Genomic DNA, 20,419 nt, shown 5'->3' on the forward strand with positions numbered 1-20,419 from the left:
ACTTAAATCATATACACAATACTATCTATACTAGTAGTGTAACTTAAATCATATACACAATACTATCTATACTAGTAGTGTAACTTAAATCATATACACAATACTACCTGTACTACTCGTGTAACTTAAATCATATACACAATATAATCTATAGTGTAACTTAAATCATATACACAATACTATCTATAGTGTAACTTAAATTATATACGCAATACTACCTATAATGTAACTTAATTATATACACAATACTATCTATAGTGTAATTAAATCATATACACAATAATATCTATAGTGTAACTTAATTATATATACAATACTATCTGTAGTGTAATTAAATCATATACACAATACTATCTATAGTGTAACTTAATTATATACACAATACTATTTATAGTGTAATTAAATCATATACTCAATACTATCTATAGTGTAACTTAAATTATATACACAATACTATCTATAGTGTAATTAAATCATATACACAATACTATCTATAGTGTAACTTAAATTATATACACAATACTATCTATAGTGTAATTAAATCATATACACAATACTATCTATAGTGTAACTTATATTATATACACAATACTATCTATAGTGTAACTTAAATTATATACACAATACTATCTATATTATAACTTAAATCATATACACAATACTATCTATAGTGTAACTTAAATTATATACACAATACTATATATAGTGTAACTTAAATCATATACACAATACTATCTATAGTGTAACTTAATTATATACACAATACTATCTATAGTGTAACTTAAATCATATACACAATACTATCTATAGTGTAACTTAAATCATATATACATTTACATACCATCTATGGTATGTATCTAGTATATTGTAACAATTGATTATCTCAGCGTATCTTTATGTGTTTTTATCTCAGAAATCTTCCAATGATAGTATTGGTGCAAGATTTGTGCAAACAATCTGAGTAAGGTAGTTCTCTTGTATAGTGGGTGAGCTTAAGGATTTTGTGACAAAAATATGTTGGGGATGACGAAGAGATAAAAAAATAATTTTATTTGCGCATTTCGCGCATAATTTAAAAGAATTGTGGAAAATGTGATTACAAAATTGTCGTCAGGCATATGCAAATAAAATATTCGCAAACAATTACATTCTTCTAATCCTAAATGGGTTTCCCATTCTGAATGAACACAAGCGGAAGACACACAGACGTTGAAATGTAGAACTAAATGCTCCACATATGCGATACAAATGGGAATGTGAAAATAAAGAAGAAGACAAAATGTAAATTGGGAGCATCGCAAAAGAGATGTCTACATGGCATATGATGAAGTATTCCCTTGTGAGTAACTACGAACGTCCACATTCTATCGTTTAAGTGGTACCTTCCCGCGAGAATCGTTAATTCATTACTCATCTTTCGCCACAAGGAAGGGCCAGGGATATGCATTCCCGCGTTCACTACTGCGTAGTATACACCTTGAAAGGTTGTTTGTAAGTCAAAGGTCAAGGATATTGTACGTCACAGAGGATAACTCAACGAGTTCGGAGATTTAGTTTTACTAGTGTCGTTAGAGATACGAGGCAAGTGTACTGGTGTCTTGGATGAAATAAATAAACCAAAGTCACGCAGCGGTATTACTGTTATTCTTTCTTCATCTCAGGAACTCATTACACAAAACAGATCATGTGTTGTATAATGCTAGGATGACCATTATCGTAGTCAGAGTAGTAATTGGATTTCTTGAAATAGGTTGAATGAATCATTACTATGTTTTACCAGATTTCGTCTCATTATCGCGTCTGATTTAATGTTAATGTTAAAACAAAATACCATCGGTACAATTGTTTGCTTTAATTTTAATAGCATGACATCACGCTCCCTGTGACATATATCTCACCTGATATACAGCCTACATATATTGAGACATATACTTTTGAACAGAGCTCAATACAAGCAGGGTGAATCACTTCGAGTGATAACCGTGACAACGGGAGATATAAAAAAAATGATCATTCCGGATGGATGACGTCATATTTAAATAGGTCAGTTATATTATCATTTGAAGACAGATAATGTATTGCTATTGAGTTTGTGGATTGAATAAGCTACCTGCGATGTGACTTCATTCATCTATTTCACCATACAAAAAGTACGTGACACAATTCCGATTGACACGGGATATAGATGATAACAAGGCAGCGGGCATTTCAAGGATGGACGCGTCTTAATTTCTACAACAAAAATAGTTATAAAACAATTGTTGACTATTTGTCAGAATTCAAAATTATCATCGTCCAATATGCAATTACAAGTTACTACATTTCATATGTTCGAACCAATATTTTACAGAGGTAGAAGTGGCTTTGATCTAAAGTTACCGTTCCCTGGGTGGTAATAATAATCTCTAGGTAGAGATAACAATTCCGATGTATAGCTAATATATCCGAGATATGGCTAACAATCACAGTTAGGTACGACATTTCCTAATTAGAGATACGATGTTTTATGCAGAGATTACATTGCCGAGGCAGGTTTAATATTTTCGCGATAAAAATTAACTAGCGCTAGAGATATTATACTATGGCAGCGATAATTCTCCCTGGATATGGCTATTACACCCTTACAGACAACATTCCCGAAGTAGAGCTAACATACATATTTTTTTATACAATAGGTTAACATAATCAGTGAAGTTAATTTTCCCCATAGACTAGATACAACATTATTAACATTATCGAGCATACCATGGTCCAAAGACTACATTCTCTTGATTGAGTTAGCCTAACTTAAAGATATATGAAATATTCTTTTTAGGAATAAAGCATATTATAATTAGGATACCATTCCCTGTGCAGAAATTCCAGAAATTGAACCAAAATTCTCGACCTGCACCTCAAATTCCTTTTGTAGATTGGTAATATTCTGGAACTGACGCAAATATGTTGTGGGTGCCAAGGTAACATGTAGAACAAACATGTATTCATTTAGAAACATGACCAATTTCTCAATATAAAATAGGACCAACATTTATTAAACAGGACCACTTTCTCAATATTAAGTGGAACCAACATTTATTAGACAGGACCAAATTTCTCAATATTAAGTGAAACCAACATTTACTGGACATGACCAACTTTCTCAATATGGAGTGGAACCAACATTTATTAGACAGGACCAAATTTCTCAATATTAAGTGAAACCAACATTTACTGGACATAACCAACTTTCTCAATATTAAGTAGAATAAACATTTATTACACAGGACCAAATTTCTCAATATTACGTGGAACCAACATTTACTGGACATGACCAACTTTCTCAATATTAAGTGGAACCAACATTTATTAGACAGGACCAAATTTCTCAATATTAAGTGAAAACAACATTTACTGGACATGACCAACTTTCTCAATATTAAGTGGAACCAACATTTATTAGACAGGACCACATTTCTCAATATTAAGTGAAACCAACATTTACTGGACATGACCAACTTTCTCAATATTGAGTGGAACCAACATTGATTAGACAGGACCAAATTTCTCAATATTAAGTGAAACCAACATTTACTGGACATAACCAACTTTCTCAATATTAAGTAGAATAAACATTTATTAGACAGGACCAAATTTCTCAATATTACGTGGAACCAACATTTACTGGACATGACCAACTTTCTCAATATTAAGTAGAACAAACATTTATTAGACAGGACCAACTTTCTCAATATTAAGTTGAACCAACATTTACTGGACAGGACCAACTTTCTCAATATTAAGTAGAACAAACATTTATTAGACAGAACATACTTTCTCAATATTAAGTGAAACCAACATTTACTGGGCATGACCAACTTTCTCAATATTGAGTGGAACCAACATTTACTGGACAGGGCCAACTTTCTCAACATATAGTAGAACAAACATTTATTAGACATGACCAACTTTCTCAATATTAAGTAGAACAAACATTTATTAGACAGGACCAACTTTCTCAATATTAAGTGGAACCAACATTTACTGGGCATGACCAACTTTCTCAATATTAAGTAGAACAAACATTTATTAGACAGGACCAAATTTCTCAATATTAAGTGAAACCAACATTTACTGGGCATGACCAACTTTCTCAATATTAAGTAGAACAAACATTTATTAGACAGGACCAAATTTCTCAATATTATGTGGAACCAACATTTACTAGACATGACCAACTTTCTCAATATTAAGTAGAACAAACATTTATTAGACAGGACCAACTTTCTGAATATTAAGTGGAACCAACATTTACTGGACATGACCAACTTTCTCAAAATTAAGTAGAACAAACATTTATTAGACAGAACCAAATTTCTCAATATTAAGTGAAACCAACATTTACTGGACATGACCAACTTTCTCAATATTAAGTAGAACAAACATTTATTAGACAGGACCAACTTTCTCAATATTAAGTGGAACCAACATTTACTGGACATGACCAAATTTCTCAATATTAAGTAGAACAAACATTTATTAGACAGAACCAAATTTCTCAATATTAAGTGAAACCAACATTTATTGGACATGACCAACTTTCTCAATATTAAGTAGAACAAACATTTATTAGACAGGACCAAATTTCACAATATTAAGTGAAACCAACATTTATTAGACATGACCAACTTTCTCAATATTAAGTGGAACCAACATTTATTAGACAGGATCAACATTCTCAATATTAAGTTGAACCAACATTTACTGGACAGGACCAACTTTCTCAATATTAAGTAGAACAAACATTTATTAGACAGGACCAACTTTCTCAATATTAAGTAGAACAAACATTTATTAGACAGGACCAACTTTCTCAATATTAAGTGGAACCAACATTTACTGGACATGACCAACTTTCTCAATATTGAGTGGAACCAACATTTACTGGACAGGGCCAACTTTCTCAACATATAGTAGAACAAACATTTATTAGACAGGACCAACTTTCTCAATATTAAGTGGAACCAACATTTACTGGACATGACCAACTTACTCAATATTAAGTAGAACAAACATTTATTAGACAGGACCAACTTTCTCAATATTAACTAGAACCAACATTTACTGGGCATGACCAACTTTCTCAATATTAAGTAGAACAAACATTTATTAGACAGGACCAAATTTCTCAATATTATGTGGAACCAACATTTACTAGACATGACCAACTTTCTCAATATTAAGTAGAACAAACATTTATTAGACAGGACCAACTTTCTCAATATTAAGTGGAACCAACATTTACTGGACATGACCAACTTTCTCAAAATTAAGTAGAACAAACATTTATTAGACAGAACCAAATTTCTCAATATTAAGTGAAACCAACATTTACTGGACATGACCAACTTTCTCAATATTAAGTAGAACAAACATTTATTAGACAGAACCAAATTTCTCAATATTAAGTGAAACCAACATTTATTGGACATGACCAACTTTCTCAATATTAAGTAGAACAAACATTTATTAGACAGGACCAACTTTCTCAATATTAAGTGGAACCAACATTTACTGGACATGACCAAATTTCTCAATATTAAGTGGAACCAACATTTACTGGACATGACCAACTTTCTCAATATTAAGTGGAACCAACATTTACTGGACATGACCAACTTTCTCAATATTAAGTGGAACCAACATTTACTGGACATGACCAACTTTCTCAATATTAAGTAGAACAAACATTTATTAGACAGAACCAAATTTCTCAATATTAAGTGAAACCAACATTTATTGGACATGACCAACTTTCTCAATATTAAGTAGAACAAACATTTATTAGACAGGACCAACTTTCTCAATATTAAGTGGAACCAACATTTACTGGACATGACCAAATTTCTCAATATTAAGTAGAACAAACATTTATTATACAGGACCAAATTTCTCAATATTAAGTGAAACCAACATTTATTAGACATGACCAACTTTCTCAATATTAAGTGGAACCAACATTTATTAGACAGGACCAAATTTCTCAATATTAAGTGAAACCAACATTTACTGGACATGACCAACTTTCTCAATATTGAGTGGAACCAACATTTATTAGACAGGACCAAATTTCTCAATATTAAGTGAAACCAACATTTACTGGACATAACCAACTTTCTCAATATTAAGTAGAATAAACATTTATTAGACAGGACCAAATTTCTCAATATTACGTGGAACCAACATTTACTGGACATGACCAACTTTCTCAATATTAAGTAGAACAAACATTTATTAGACAGGACCAACTTTCTCAATATTAAGTTGAACCAACATTTACTGGACAGGACCAACTTTCTCAATATTAAGTAGAACAAACATTTATTAGGCAGGACCAACTTTCTCAATATTAAGTGAAACCAACATTTACTGGGCATGACCAACTTTCTCAATATTGAGAGGAACCAACATTTACTGGACAGGGCCAACTTTCTCAACATATAGTAGAACAAACATTTATTAGACAGGACCAAATTTCTCAATATTATGTGGAACCAACATTTACTGGACATGACCAACTTTCTCAAAATTAAGTAGAACAAACATTTATTAGACAGAACCAAATTTCTCAATATTAAGTGAAACCAACATTTACTGGACATGACCAACTTTCTCAATATTAAGTAGAACAAACATTTATTAGACAGAACCAACTTTCTCAATATTAAGTGGAACCAACATTTACTGGACATGACCAACTTTCTCAATATTAAGTAGAACAAACATTTATTAGACAGAACCACATTTCTCAATATTAAGTGAAACCAACATTTACTGGACATGACCAACTTTCTCAATATTAAGTAGAACAAACATTTATTAGACAGGACCAACTTTCTCAATATTAAGTGGAACCAACATTTACTGGACATGACCAAATTTCTCAATATTAAGTAGAACAAACATTTATTAGACAGGACCAACTTTCTCAATATTAAGTGGAACAAACATTTATTAGACTTGACCAACTTTCTCAATATTAAGTGGAACCAACATTTACTGGACATGACCAACTTTCTCAATATTAAGTAGAACAAACATTTATTAGACACAACCAAATTTCTCAATATTAAGTGAAACCAACATTTACTGGACATGACCAACTTTCTCAATATTAAGTAGAACAAACATTTATTAGACAGGACCAACTTTCTCAATATTGAGTGGAACCAACATTTACTTGACATGACCAAATTTCTCAATATTAAGTAGAACAAACATTTATTAGACAGGACCAACTATCTCAATATAGAGTAGGACCAACATTTACTGGACATGACCAACTTTCTCAATATTAAGTGAAACCAACATTTATTTGACAGGACTAACTTTCTCAATATTGAGTGGAACCAACATTTACTGGACATGACCAACTTTCTCAATATTAAGTAGAACAAACATTTATTAGACAGGACCAACTTTCTCAATATTAAGTGAAACCAACATTTACTGGACATGACCAACTTTCTCAATATTAAGTAAAATAAACATTTATTAGACATGACCAACTTTCTCAATATAGAGTAGGACCAACATTTACTGGACATGACCAACTTTCTCAATATTAAGTGAAACCAACATTTATTTGACAGGACTAACTTTCTAAATATTGAGTGGAACCAACATTTACTGGACATGACCAACTCTCTAATACTAAGAAGAACAAACATTTATTAGACAGGACCACTTTCTCAAAATTAAGTGGAACCAACATTTACTTGACATGACCAACTTTCTAATATTAAGAAGAACAAACATTTATTAGACAGGACCACTTCCTCAATATTAAGTGGAACCAACATTTACTGGACATGACCAACTTTCTCAATATTAAGTGGAACCAACATTTATTTGACAGTACTAACTTTCTCAATATTGAGTGGAACCAACATTTACTGGACAGGACCAACTTTCTCAATATTAAGTAGAACAAACATTTATTAGACAGGACCAACTTTCTCAATATTAAGTAGAACAAACATTTATTAGACATGACCAACTTTCTCAATATTAAGTAGAACCAACATTTACTGGACATGACCAACTTTCTCAATATTAAGTAGAACAAACATTTATTAGACAGGACCAACTTTCTCAATATTAAGTAGAACAAACATTTATTAGACATGACCAACTTTCTCAATATTAAGTAGAACCAACATTTACTGGACATGACCAACTTTCTCAATATTAAGTAGAACAAACATTTATTAGACAGGACCAACTTTCTCAATATTAAGTAGAACAAACATTTATTAGACAGGACCAAATTTCTCAATATTAAGTGGAACCAACATTTACTGGACATGACCAACTTTCTCAATATTAAGTAGCACAAACATTTATTAGACATGACCAACTTTCTCAATATTAAGTAGAACCAACATTTACTGGACAGGGCCGACATTCTCAATATTAAGTAGAACCAACATTTACTGGACAGGGCCAACTTTCTCAATATTAAGTAGAACAAACATTTATTAGACAGGACCAAATTTCTCAACATTAAGTAGAACAAACATTTATTAGACAGGACCAACTTTCTCAATATTAAGTAGAACCAACATTTACTGGACAGGGCCGACATTCTCAATATTAAGTAGAACAAACATTTATTAGACAGGACCAACTTTCTCAATATTAAGTAGAACAAACATTTATTAGACATGACCAACTTTCTCAATATTAAGTAGAACCAACATTTACTGGACAGGGCCGACATTCTCAATATTAAGTGGAACCAATATTTACTGGACATGACCAACTTTCTCAATATTAAGTAGAACCAACATTTACTGGACAGGGCCAACTTTCTCAATATAAAGTAAAACAAACATTTATTAGACAGGACCAAAATTCTCAATATTAAGTGGAACCAACATTTACTGGACATGACCAACTTTCTCAATATTGAGTTGAACCAACATTTATTAGACAGGACCAACTTTCTCAATATTAAGTAGAACAAACATTTATTAGACAGGACTAACTTTCTCAATATTGAGTGGAACCAATATTTACTTTACATGACCAACTTTCTCAATATTAAGTAGAACAAACATTTATTAGACAGCACCAAATTTCTCAATATTAAGTGAAACCAACATTTACTGGACATGACCAACTTTCTCAATATTAAGTAGAACAAACATTTATTAGACAGGACCAAATTTCTCAATATTAAGTAGAACCAACATTTACTGGACAGGGCCGACATTCTCAATATTAAGTAGAACAAACATTTATTAGACAGGACCAACTTTCTCAATATTAAGTAGAACCAACACTTACTGGACATGACCAACTTTCTCAATATTAAGTAGAACAAACATTTATTAGACAGCACCAAATTTCTCAATATTAAGTGAAACCAACATTTACTGGACATGACCAACTTTCTCAATATTAAGTAGAATAAACATTTATTAGACAGGACCAAATTTCTCAATATTAAGTAGAACCAACATTTACTGGACAGGGCCGACATTCTCAATATTAAGTAGAACAAACATTTATTAGACAGGACCAACTTTCTCAATATTAAGTAGAACCAACACTTACTGGACAGGGCCAACTTTCTCAATATTAAGTAGAACAAACATTTATTAGACAGGACCAAATTTCTCAATATTGAGTAGGACCAACATTTGCTGGGCATGACCAACTTTCTCAATATTAAGTATAACAAACATTTATTAGACAGGACCAACTTTATCAATATTAAGTAGAACCAACATTTACTGGACAGGGCCGACATTCTCAATATTAAGTAGAACCAACATTTACTGGACAGGACCAAATTTCTCGATATTAAGTGAAACCAACATTTTCTGGACATGACCAACTTTCTCAATATTAAGTAGAACAAACATTTATTAGACACAACCAAATTTCTCAATATTAAGTGGAACCAATATTTACTGGACATGACCAACTTTCTCAATATTAAGTAGAACCAACATTTACTGGACAGGGCCAACTTTCTCAATATAAAGTAAAACAAACATTTATTAGACAGGACCAAAATTCTCAATATTAAGTGGAACCAACATTTACTGGACATGACCAACTTTCTCAATATTGAGTTGAACCAACATTTATTAGACAGGACCAACTTTCTCAATATTAAGTGGAACCAACATTTACTGGACATGACCAACTTTCTCAATATTAAGTAGAACAAACATTTATTAGACAGGACCAAATTTCTCAATATTGAGTAGGACCAACATTTACTGGGCATGACCAACTTTCTCAATATTAAGTAGAACAAACATTTATTAGACAGGACCAAATTTCTCAATATTAAGTGGAACCAATATTTACTGGACATGACCAACTTTCTCAATATTAAGTAGAACTAACATTTACTGGACAGGGCCAACTTTCTCAATATTAAGTAGAACAAACATTTATTAGACAGGACTAACTTTCTCAATATTGAGTGGAACCAATATTTATGGACATGACCAACTTTCTCAATATTAAGTAGAACAAACATTTATTAGACACAACCAAATTTCTCAATATTAAGTGAAACTAACATTTACTGGACATGACCAACTTTCTCAATATTAAGTAGAACAAACATTTATTAGACCGGACCAAATTTTTCAATATTAAGTAGAACCAACATTTACTGGACAGGGCCGACATTCTCAATATTAAGTAGAACAAACATTTATTAGACAGGACCAACTTTCTCAATATTAAGTAGAACCAACATTTACTGGACAGGGCCAACTTTCTCAATATTAAGTAGAACAAACATTTATTAGACAGGACCAAATTTCTCAATATTGAGTAGGACCAACATTTACTGGGCATGACCAACTTTCTCAATATTAAGTAGAACAAACATTTACTGGACAGGGCCGACATTCTCAATATTAAGTAGAACCAACATTTACTGGACAGGGCCAACTTTCTCAATATTAAGTAGAACAAACATTTATTAGACAGGACCAAATTTCTCGATATTAAGTGAAACCAACATTTACTGGACATGACCAACTTTCTCAATATTAAGTAGAACAAACATTTATTAGACATGACCAACTTTCTCAATATTGAGTAGGACCAACATTTACAGAACATGACCAACTTTCTCAATATTAAGTGAAACCAACATTTACTGGACATGACCAACTTTCTCAATATTAATTAGAACAAACATTTATTAGACAGGACCAAATTTCTCAATATTACGTGGAACCAACATTTACTGGACATGACCAACTTTCTCAATATTAAGTAGAACAAACATTTATTGGACAGGACCAACTTTCTCAATATTAAGTGGAACCAACATTTACTGAACATGACCAACTTTCTCAATATTAAGTAGAACAAACATTTATTAGACAGGACCAACTTTCTCAATATTAAGTAGAACCAACATTTAATGGACAGTGCCGACATTCTCAATATTAAGTAGAACAAACATTTATTAGACAGGACCAACTTTCTCAATATTAAGTGGAACCAACATTTATTTGACAGGACTAACTTTCTCAATATTGAGTGGAACCAACATTTACTGGACACGACCAAATTTCTCAATATTAAGTAGAACAAACATTTATTAGACTGGACCAACTTTCTCAATATTAAGTAGAACCAACATTTACTGGACATGACCAACTTTCTCAATATTAAGTAGAACAAACATTTATTGGACAGGACCAACTTTCTCAATATTAAGTGGAACCAACATTTACTGAACATGACCAACTTTCTCAATATATAGTAGAACAAACATTTATTAGACAGGACCAAATTTCTCATTATTAAGTGGAACCAACATTTACTGGACATGACCAACTTTCTCAATATTAAGTAGAACAAACATTTATTAGACAGGACCAAATTTCTCAATATTAAGTGGAACCAATATTTACTGGACATGACCAACTTTCTCAATATTAAGTAGAACCAACATTTACTGGACAGGGCCAACTTTCTCAATATAAAGTAAAACAAACATTTATTAGACAGGACCAAAATTCTCAATATTAAGTGGAACCAACATTTACTGGACGTGACCATCTTTCTCAATATTGAGTTGAACCAACATTTATTAGACAGGACCAAATTTCTCAATATTTAGTGGAACCAACATTTACTGGACATGACCAACTTTCTCAATATTAAGTAGAACAAACATTTATTAGACAGGACCAAATTTCTCAATATTAAGTGGAACCAATATTTACTGGACATGACCAACTTTCTCAATATTAAGTAGAACCAACATTTACTGGACAGGGCCAACTTTCTCAATATAAAGTAGAACAAACATTTATTAGACAGGACCAAATTTCTCAATATTAAGTGGAACCAACATTTACTGGACATGACCAAATTTCTCAATATTAAGTGGAACCAACATTTACTGGACATGACAAACTTTCTCAATATTAAGTAGAACAAACATTTATTAGACAGCACCAAATTTCTCAATATTAAGTGAAACCAACATTTACTGGACATGACCAACTTTCTCAATATTAAGTAGAACAAACATTTATTAGACAGGACCAAATTTCTCAATATTAAGTAGAACCAACATGTACTGGACATGACCAACTTTCTCAATATTAAGTAGAACCAACATTTACTGGACAGGGCCGACATTCTCAATATTAAGTAGAACAAACATTTATTAGACAGGACCAACTTTCTCAATATTAAGTAGAACCAACATTTACTGGACAGGGCCAACTTTCTCAATATTAAGTAGAACAAACATTTATTAGACAGAACCAAATTTCTCAATATTGAGTAGGACCAACATTTACTGGGCATGACCAACTTTCTCAATATTAAGTAGAACAAACATTTATTAGACAGGACCAGCTTTATCAATATTAAGTAGAACCAACATTTACTGGACAGGGCCGACATTCTCAATATTAAGTAGAACCAACATTTACTGGACAGGACCAAATTTCTCAATATTAAGTAGAACAAACATTTATTAGACAGGACCAAATTTCTCAATATTAAGTAGAACCAACATTTACTGGGCATGACCAACTTTCTCAATATTAAGTAGAACCAACATTTACTGGGCATGACCAACTTTCTCAATATTAAGTAGAACAAACATTTATTAGACAAGACCAAATTTCTCAATATTAAGTAGAACCAACATTTACTGGACAGGGCCGACATTCTCAATATTAAGTAGAACCAACATTTACTGGACAGGACCAAATTTCTCAATATTAAGTAGAACAAACATTTATTAGACAGGACCAAATTTCTCAATATTATGTGGAACCAAAATTTACTGGACATGACCAACTTTCTAATATATTAAGTAGAACAAACATTTATTAGACAGGACCAACTTTCTCAATATTAAGTGGAAGCAACATTTACTGGACATGACCAACTTTCTCAATATTCAGTAGAACAAACATTTATTAGACAGGACCAAATTTCTCAATATTAAGTGGAACCAATATTTACTGGACATGACCAACTTTCTCAATATTAAGTAGAACCAACATTTACTGGACAGGGCCAACTTTCTCAATATAAAGTAGAACAAACATTTATTAGACAGGACCAAATTTATCAATATTAAGTGGAACCAACATTTACTGGACATGACCAAATTTCTCAATATTAAGTGGAACCAACATTTACTGGACATGACAAACTTTCTCAATAATAAGTAGAACAAACATTTATTAGACAGCACCAAATTTCTCAATATTAAGTGAAACCAACATTTACTGGACATGACCAACTTTCTCAATATTAAGTGGAACAAACATTTATTAGACAGGAGCAAATTTCTCAATATTAAGTAGAACCAACATGTACTGGACATGACCAACTTTCTCAATATTAAGTAGAACCAACATTTACTGGACAGGGCCGACATTCTCAATATTAAGTAGAACAAACATTTATTAGACAGGACCAACTTTCTCAATATTAAGTAGAACCAACATTTACTGGACAGGGCCAACTTTCTCAATATTAAGTAGAACAAACATTTATTAGACAGGACCAACTTTCTCAATATTGAGTAGGACCAACATTTACTGGGCATGGCCAACTTTCTCAATATTAAGTAGAACAAACATTTATTAGACAGGACCAACTTCATCAATATTAAGTAGAACCAACATTTACTGGACAGGGCCGACATTCTCAATATTAAGTAGAACCAACATTTACTGGACAGGACCAAATTTCTCAATATTAAGTAGAACAAACATTTATTAGACAGGACCAAATTTCTCAATATTAAGTAGAACCAACATTTACTGGGCATGACCAACTTTCTCAATATTAAGTAGAACAAACATTTATTAGACAAGACCAAATTTCTCAATATTAAGTAGAACCAACATTTACTGGACAGGGCCGACATTCTCAATATTAAGTAGAACCAACATTTACTGGACAGGACCAAATTTCTCAATATTAAGTAGAACAAACATTTATTAGACAGGACCAAATTTCTCAATATTATGTGGAACCAAAATTTACTGGACATGACCAACTTTCTAATATATTAAGTAGAACAAACATTTATTAGACAGGACCAACTTTCTCAATATTAAGTGGAAGCAACATTTACTGGACATGACCAACTTTCTCAATATTCAGTAGAACAAACATTTATTAGACAGGACCAACTTTCTCAATATTAAGTAGAACCAACATTTACTGGACATGACCAACTTTCTAATATATTAAGTAGAACAAACATTTATTAGACAGGACCAACTTTCTCAATATTGAGTGGAACCAACATTTACTGGGCATGACCAACTTTCTCAATATTAAGTAGAACAAACATTTATTAAACAGGATCAACTTTCTCAATATTAATTAGAACCAACATTTACTGGACAGGGCCAATTTCTCAATATAAAGTAGAACAAACATTTATTAGACAGGACCAAATTTCTCAATATTAAGTGGAAGCAACATTTACTGGACATGACCAAATTTCTCAATATAAAGTAGAACAAACATTTATTAGACAGGACCAAATTTCTCAATATTAAGTGGAAGCAACATTTACTGGACATGACCAAATTTCTCAATATTAAGTAGAACAAACATTTATTAGACAGGACCAAATTTCTCAATATTAAGTGAAACCAACATTTACTGGACATGACCAAATTTCTCAATATTAAGTGGGACTAATATTTACTGGACAGGACCAATTTTCTACGTTTTCCATATTAATTAGTAATATTTACTGGGTAGGAACATTGTTCTCTATATGGAGTATGACCAATATGTACTACCTACACGTTATACATATAATATCAGAGGTACTGCTGACATATATATACGTAATACATGGACATAACGGACATTTATATTAAAAACAAGATGAAGTGATATTTGATTGTCCTCGTAAAGTAATAAATACAACACAGCAGGTGGCGTTTCTACATACAGTATATACAATCACGTATCAGACCTAGGTCACAGGAAAAGCTATATTCATGCAATATCGGTAATAACATCGAATGCATAGCAATGCATTGTGTTTTTTAATTTCCATATCATGCCGTTGTGTTTGAAAATCTTGTCAATAGGCAAATTAAAATCTTGCTCGCATTTGATTTGGAAAATTGGAAACAATATAAAAGATGCAAGCAAGGAATATGAGCACGAATTTAATACTGATCGGTGTCGAGATGACAATATACATTGTTTATATGGAGTTTGGTGTTGGATGTGTGGAGATAAAAGCTGATAACAAGACGTATGGTCGCTGCAATGTATGATTGGACACACCCTGACTACGTTATAGATCGAAATACAAGATTGGCTGATGAAGTGTTTACTGTGTTGCCATGGTTTTCGGGGACCTACATGAATGCGGTGGTTATAGTTAAAGCAGAACGTCCCTTAGGACATGTTCTTGGTGGGACGAAAATTCAATTTACAGTATACTGCACATGTGCACTACTGTTGTGTTATTACCCCGACATCTTGTACGCGTGTTAGACTTTTTACCGGCGTTTATTGAGTTATTATTGTTTTTCCAAGTCATGTACACTTCAAATAATAAAAAAAATTGCAACACGACCACCTTCTCAGAGTGTCTTTAAACGCGCACAATCCGTGCTTAATTGCTTATTGTACATCGCGGCGGGGTATTAATAAAGCAATTTGTATTCAGGTGAGTGATGTTTTCTTCCACACAATTTCAAGATGCTTACTGTAACTCTGATATCGGCACATAATCCAAACCGTAAATGCCAATCACTAAGGATCAGCGCTGTCAGATAGGCGAAGACTAAATTAACATTTTACCCACTACAATTTACAACAAATCACAAGTAATTTGTTCTCTCTAGATCACTGGTGCAAATAACTCGTTGTGTTTAGTAAAATGAAAAAAAAATGAAGCGATGCAAGAGATGCTGAAAATGATATTACGTCATCCATATCTAACCAGACGGCCTTCTATCGTAATAATATTTCTGGTCATCGCATCTGATAGGTATGAATTATCAAAGCGACAATGCACAATTCTGTGCCTGGACTAACATAGATTATTAAATTTTACATGCCAGCTAGTATAAATATTTAATTTATTATAGTGATTTTAATTTATAGAGTGCTGCTGTTAATAATTCAAAATAAACGTGTCTTTATCTTTCACGAGACCGTTTTGTCTGTATATTGGTTAACAAAAGAGACAGTGTGAGGTAAATGAGGCAATCGTCGTGTACCTACCGGGCTATACAATGTGACAGTGAGGTCCATTAAGAGTCTACAGCGAGATAGAAAAAATAACTATACAAGCGCCGGTTAATCAAGGAGACGCAGAACCATTAGTGCGTCAATAGCTGCCACCGTGTGTCGGCAAATCGTTGAATATTGAACGACGTGTACACTGTGCTGCGCGATTCGATAAGTGGTCGCTTTCTGTCATTTCGCATATATTGGTGTGCGTGTAACGGCTCCGTCGATCAATGTCTATGCGAGCGGTCTGATAGCCAGGCATTGATAGTCTTAATGACATAGGCTCTCGGATGGATTTGCCATTTACCATGACGCATAGCAATGACTGTAACTAATGATGCACGTGAAGTCATTAGCCTAGTTTGCGTATAATATAATGGAATTATTTAAAAATCTCAATTCATTCCGACACCCCTGCCAATAACCATTTGCAGCGCACATCGTTTAACAAATAACAATATTCAAGGTACATGCAAAACATATTGTTAGCAAGTGTGTATTAGTTATCTATTACTACCGTGTCGACAAAATATAAGCCCTAGACCAAATCTCTTCTCTGTATTATACTATCCGTCGCCAAGTCCGATAACTGGGTTTGCATACTAATGATTTTTTAGATTCGAAAATTATTCCGAATTGTAAACGACGATCGATTCGCTATCTATTCTCGGAAATGGGTTATCAAATGACGTCATTGCTACGAAACTGAATTCTGTCGAGAAGCGTAAGACTTCAACGACTTCGGTCTGAACAACGCGTAATCAATATCTAACCGTTAATTTCGTTGATTGTGCGCGAATGTTTTGGATGTCGCACAGGTACAGCGTCTCCAATTCCACGCGTCGTATTTGCCCAGTAATTATAGAGTATTCAAATTGGTTAATTGTGTCCTGGCAAAAAATACAAGTTATCACCAACACGCGTTGCCATAGAAACATAGTGTTAAGTGTTAATGTGGTTTCCGAGTATTTGAGCCGCCTCGGTTTACTGATTTATGAAGTTTCGTGTCAGAAGTGAATTAACAATCTCTTGTGTAGCAGAGGGCACGGCAAATGTGATATCCCAGAGTTCAATGCGTTTTGTACCATCCAATATACACTTTATTTCCGCACGAGGGCGCAATTTCAAATTGAAAGAAAAACTAGCATACACGCTATTACCATTCTATGACCTCAATTGACCCACCAGCCTCATTCCCAACTTGATACTGGAATTCTCATTTTTTTGATGTATTTAAAGTTTTTTACCCGGATCGTTTTAACCATTTCAATAAATAGTTATAGAATATAATTGATTATGCGAAATTACTGCATTTTTGGTGGTTTTTGGCCTACTCTTCTCACTGTTATGTTAGAATTACCGCGAGAGTGCCTCCTATGGATTGTCAACATGGCGGCTCACAAAGTTACGTTCGGTAAGTCCTTTTTTTTTACGTTTTACACACAAAAAAAGCAATTTTTAGAAAATAACGTTCGATTTCTTCAATTGTTGGCGCCTTTTTTGTTGCAATAATGCTGGTCGTGAAAATGAAAAACGTAATTTTGTTGGGGATTTCGAGAGCTTTACAACGATATGTAGATCGACCATATACACGTTATGTCCCTCATAGGAGTAGTGAATAAAGTGTCATAATGTATTTTGTCATTAATTTGCATACCATATATTCACTATTGAGATAATATACATGTATACACTATTGAGATACTATGGGTATAGGGATAAAATGAACATTTTCCATGTATCTGTTTTTGATACCAATGCATTTCATTCGTTTCTCTCAATATTATTTTCTGACATAATATTCATAATAAATTATGTAATATTAAAGTGAGAATATACTAAATATAGTTAATAACAAATGATTTTCAAAAAAATGTGCCACGCCCCCTCCACTTGCCCCATTTCTCCAGTAAACGTGACACACATTGATGTGTTTGAAGTTGAAGAATTAATACCTAGAAAATAGTGTCATTACAAATTTGACAATTTAGGCTGACTTTAGAATAGTTTTACCAAGTGTAAATAATAATTTATTATTATGACAGATTTTTTATATTAAATATTGAGATTATTTTAATAACAAATGATTTTCAAAGAAAATGTGCCAGGCCCCCTCCACATGCCCCATTTTTTACAGTCAAAGACTTCATAGAAAATAGTGTCATTACAAATTTGACAATTTAGGCTGACTTTGGAATAGTTTTACCAAGTGTAAATAATAATTTATTATTATGACAGATTTTTGATATTAAATATTGAGATTAGTAATGCATCTTGTGTTTTGTTTCAGATCTTATGTGCTGAACTTACCATGGACAGTTTGCATGTGACGAGTGATACCTGGCTTGATTTTATATACAACATGGAGATGTGATGCACATAGTGTTTTGTATTCCTTGTGTGTGCCAAATAAAATTTCAAAATGTGATTCAGCAGAATCCAACAAATTCACTTCAATGTGTTCAGTGTATTTAATTTCAAATGCTAGTGAAGCTGCTTCAAGTTTCTTATCAAGTTTGTTAAGATCATTCTTTTTAGTAACTTGAAGTAACTTTGCTGAATGATTTGCTTCATTAATTTCAACCTTGGTATCAAATTGGTCGACCAGTTTTGTTTCATATTGCTTCACATCATGTTTTTGATCTTCAGATAACTTTGCAAACTTTTGTATAAATTCCAGTTGTTGGTCGATCTTTTGAGCCTCGTTGAAGAGCTTGTCAATTAGTTTACCCACGTTTCTCAATTTAGCATGAAGGTGATCCATAGTGTATTCATTTATGGGGTCATACTTTATAAGAGGATGATTACTCTGACCATTACTTTTTTCTTCTGCCCATGAATTCATATCCGCAAGAGTGATAGACATATCCCATTCATGATTTGGATTGTGACATTTATGAACTGTAGCCAAACATAAATTGCAGAAAAAACTGGTATTCTTTCTCTGCAAGACCAAACTTTTATACTTTTCATCTCGTTCCAGTTTTCTACAGTATTTCATCCCCTTTATACCATGTTGGGCAAATTTTTCAGTGCATACCAGAACAGGAAGAATATCAACTTCTATCAGTGCATCACTCTCTTGGGCATTTATAATGGCAAATGGAATGCGGCTTGCATCAGAAGACTGGATTTGGATTTCTCCATACTTCATTACCATTATATTTTATCAGACGTATAGCACCACTGATGGCAAATACTTTGAAATTTTGGGACACTCCCTTGAAATCTTGGAAAGTGTGGCCACCCTCACCTACAACTATTTCTAACTTCTGTCTCTCATTTTCATCATCAAGGTCATAATCCAATTTCTTTTCAGTCAACATGTTGAGGACACTTCTCCAAACCAGGCCTTCAATATCATGAACAAACCAGCCCTTTTTATTTTGAGAGGCAGTTTCTGACACCATTTCAAATTATTTCACAAAGTGGTTAATTTGAGAATTCTTGAAACATTTTCTTGTGTTCTCAGAGATTTCTCTAAACCATCATTGTCAGATTCAGATAGACCGCCCTTTAGATGGATAAATATGTGTTCTGCTTCAGAATCATTCCATAATTTAGTGTCATTTGTAGTCTGATCTAATTTCTGGGAAGATGGTGCTGCTAATAAAGCCAATTTAACAGAAGGAGGCAGAATATC

At 32.8% G+C, this 20,419-nt stretch overlaps 1 protein-coding gene and 1 long non-coding RNA gene across 2 annotated transcripts in view; one reads left to right on the top strand and one right to left on the bottom strand.

Moving 5' to 3' along the window:
- The window catches only part of LOC100377482 (voltage-gated inwardly rectifying potassium channel KCNH6-like), a 79,782-nt gene that overhangs the window by 45,031 nt on the left and 14,332 nt on the right, over nucleotides 1-20,419 (bottom strand). The gene's annotated exons all lie outside the window — the stretch shown is intronic.
- On the top strand, nucleotides 18,143-19,227 carry LOC146739522 (uncharacterized). Its single transcript, XR_014930214.1, has 2 exons — nucleotides 18,143-18,190; nucleotides 19,067-19,227. It is a non-coding gene; the product is annotated as an uncharacterized LOC146739522 (long non-coding RNA).

This window comes from Saccoglossus kowalevskii, chromosome 8 (assembly GCF_978046115.1).
Source record: "Saccoglossus kowalevskii chromosome 8, keSacKowa6.1, whole genome shotgun sequence".
NCBI classification, from domain to species: Eukaryota; Metazoa; Hemichordata; class Enteropneusta; family Harrimaniidae; genus Saccoglossus; species Saccoglossus kowalevskii.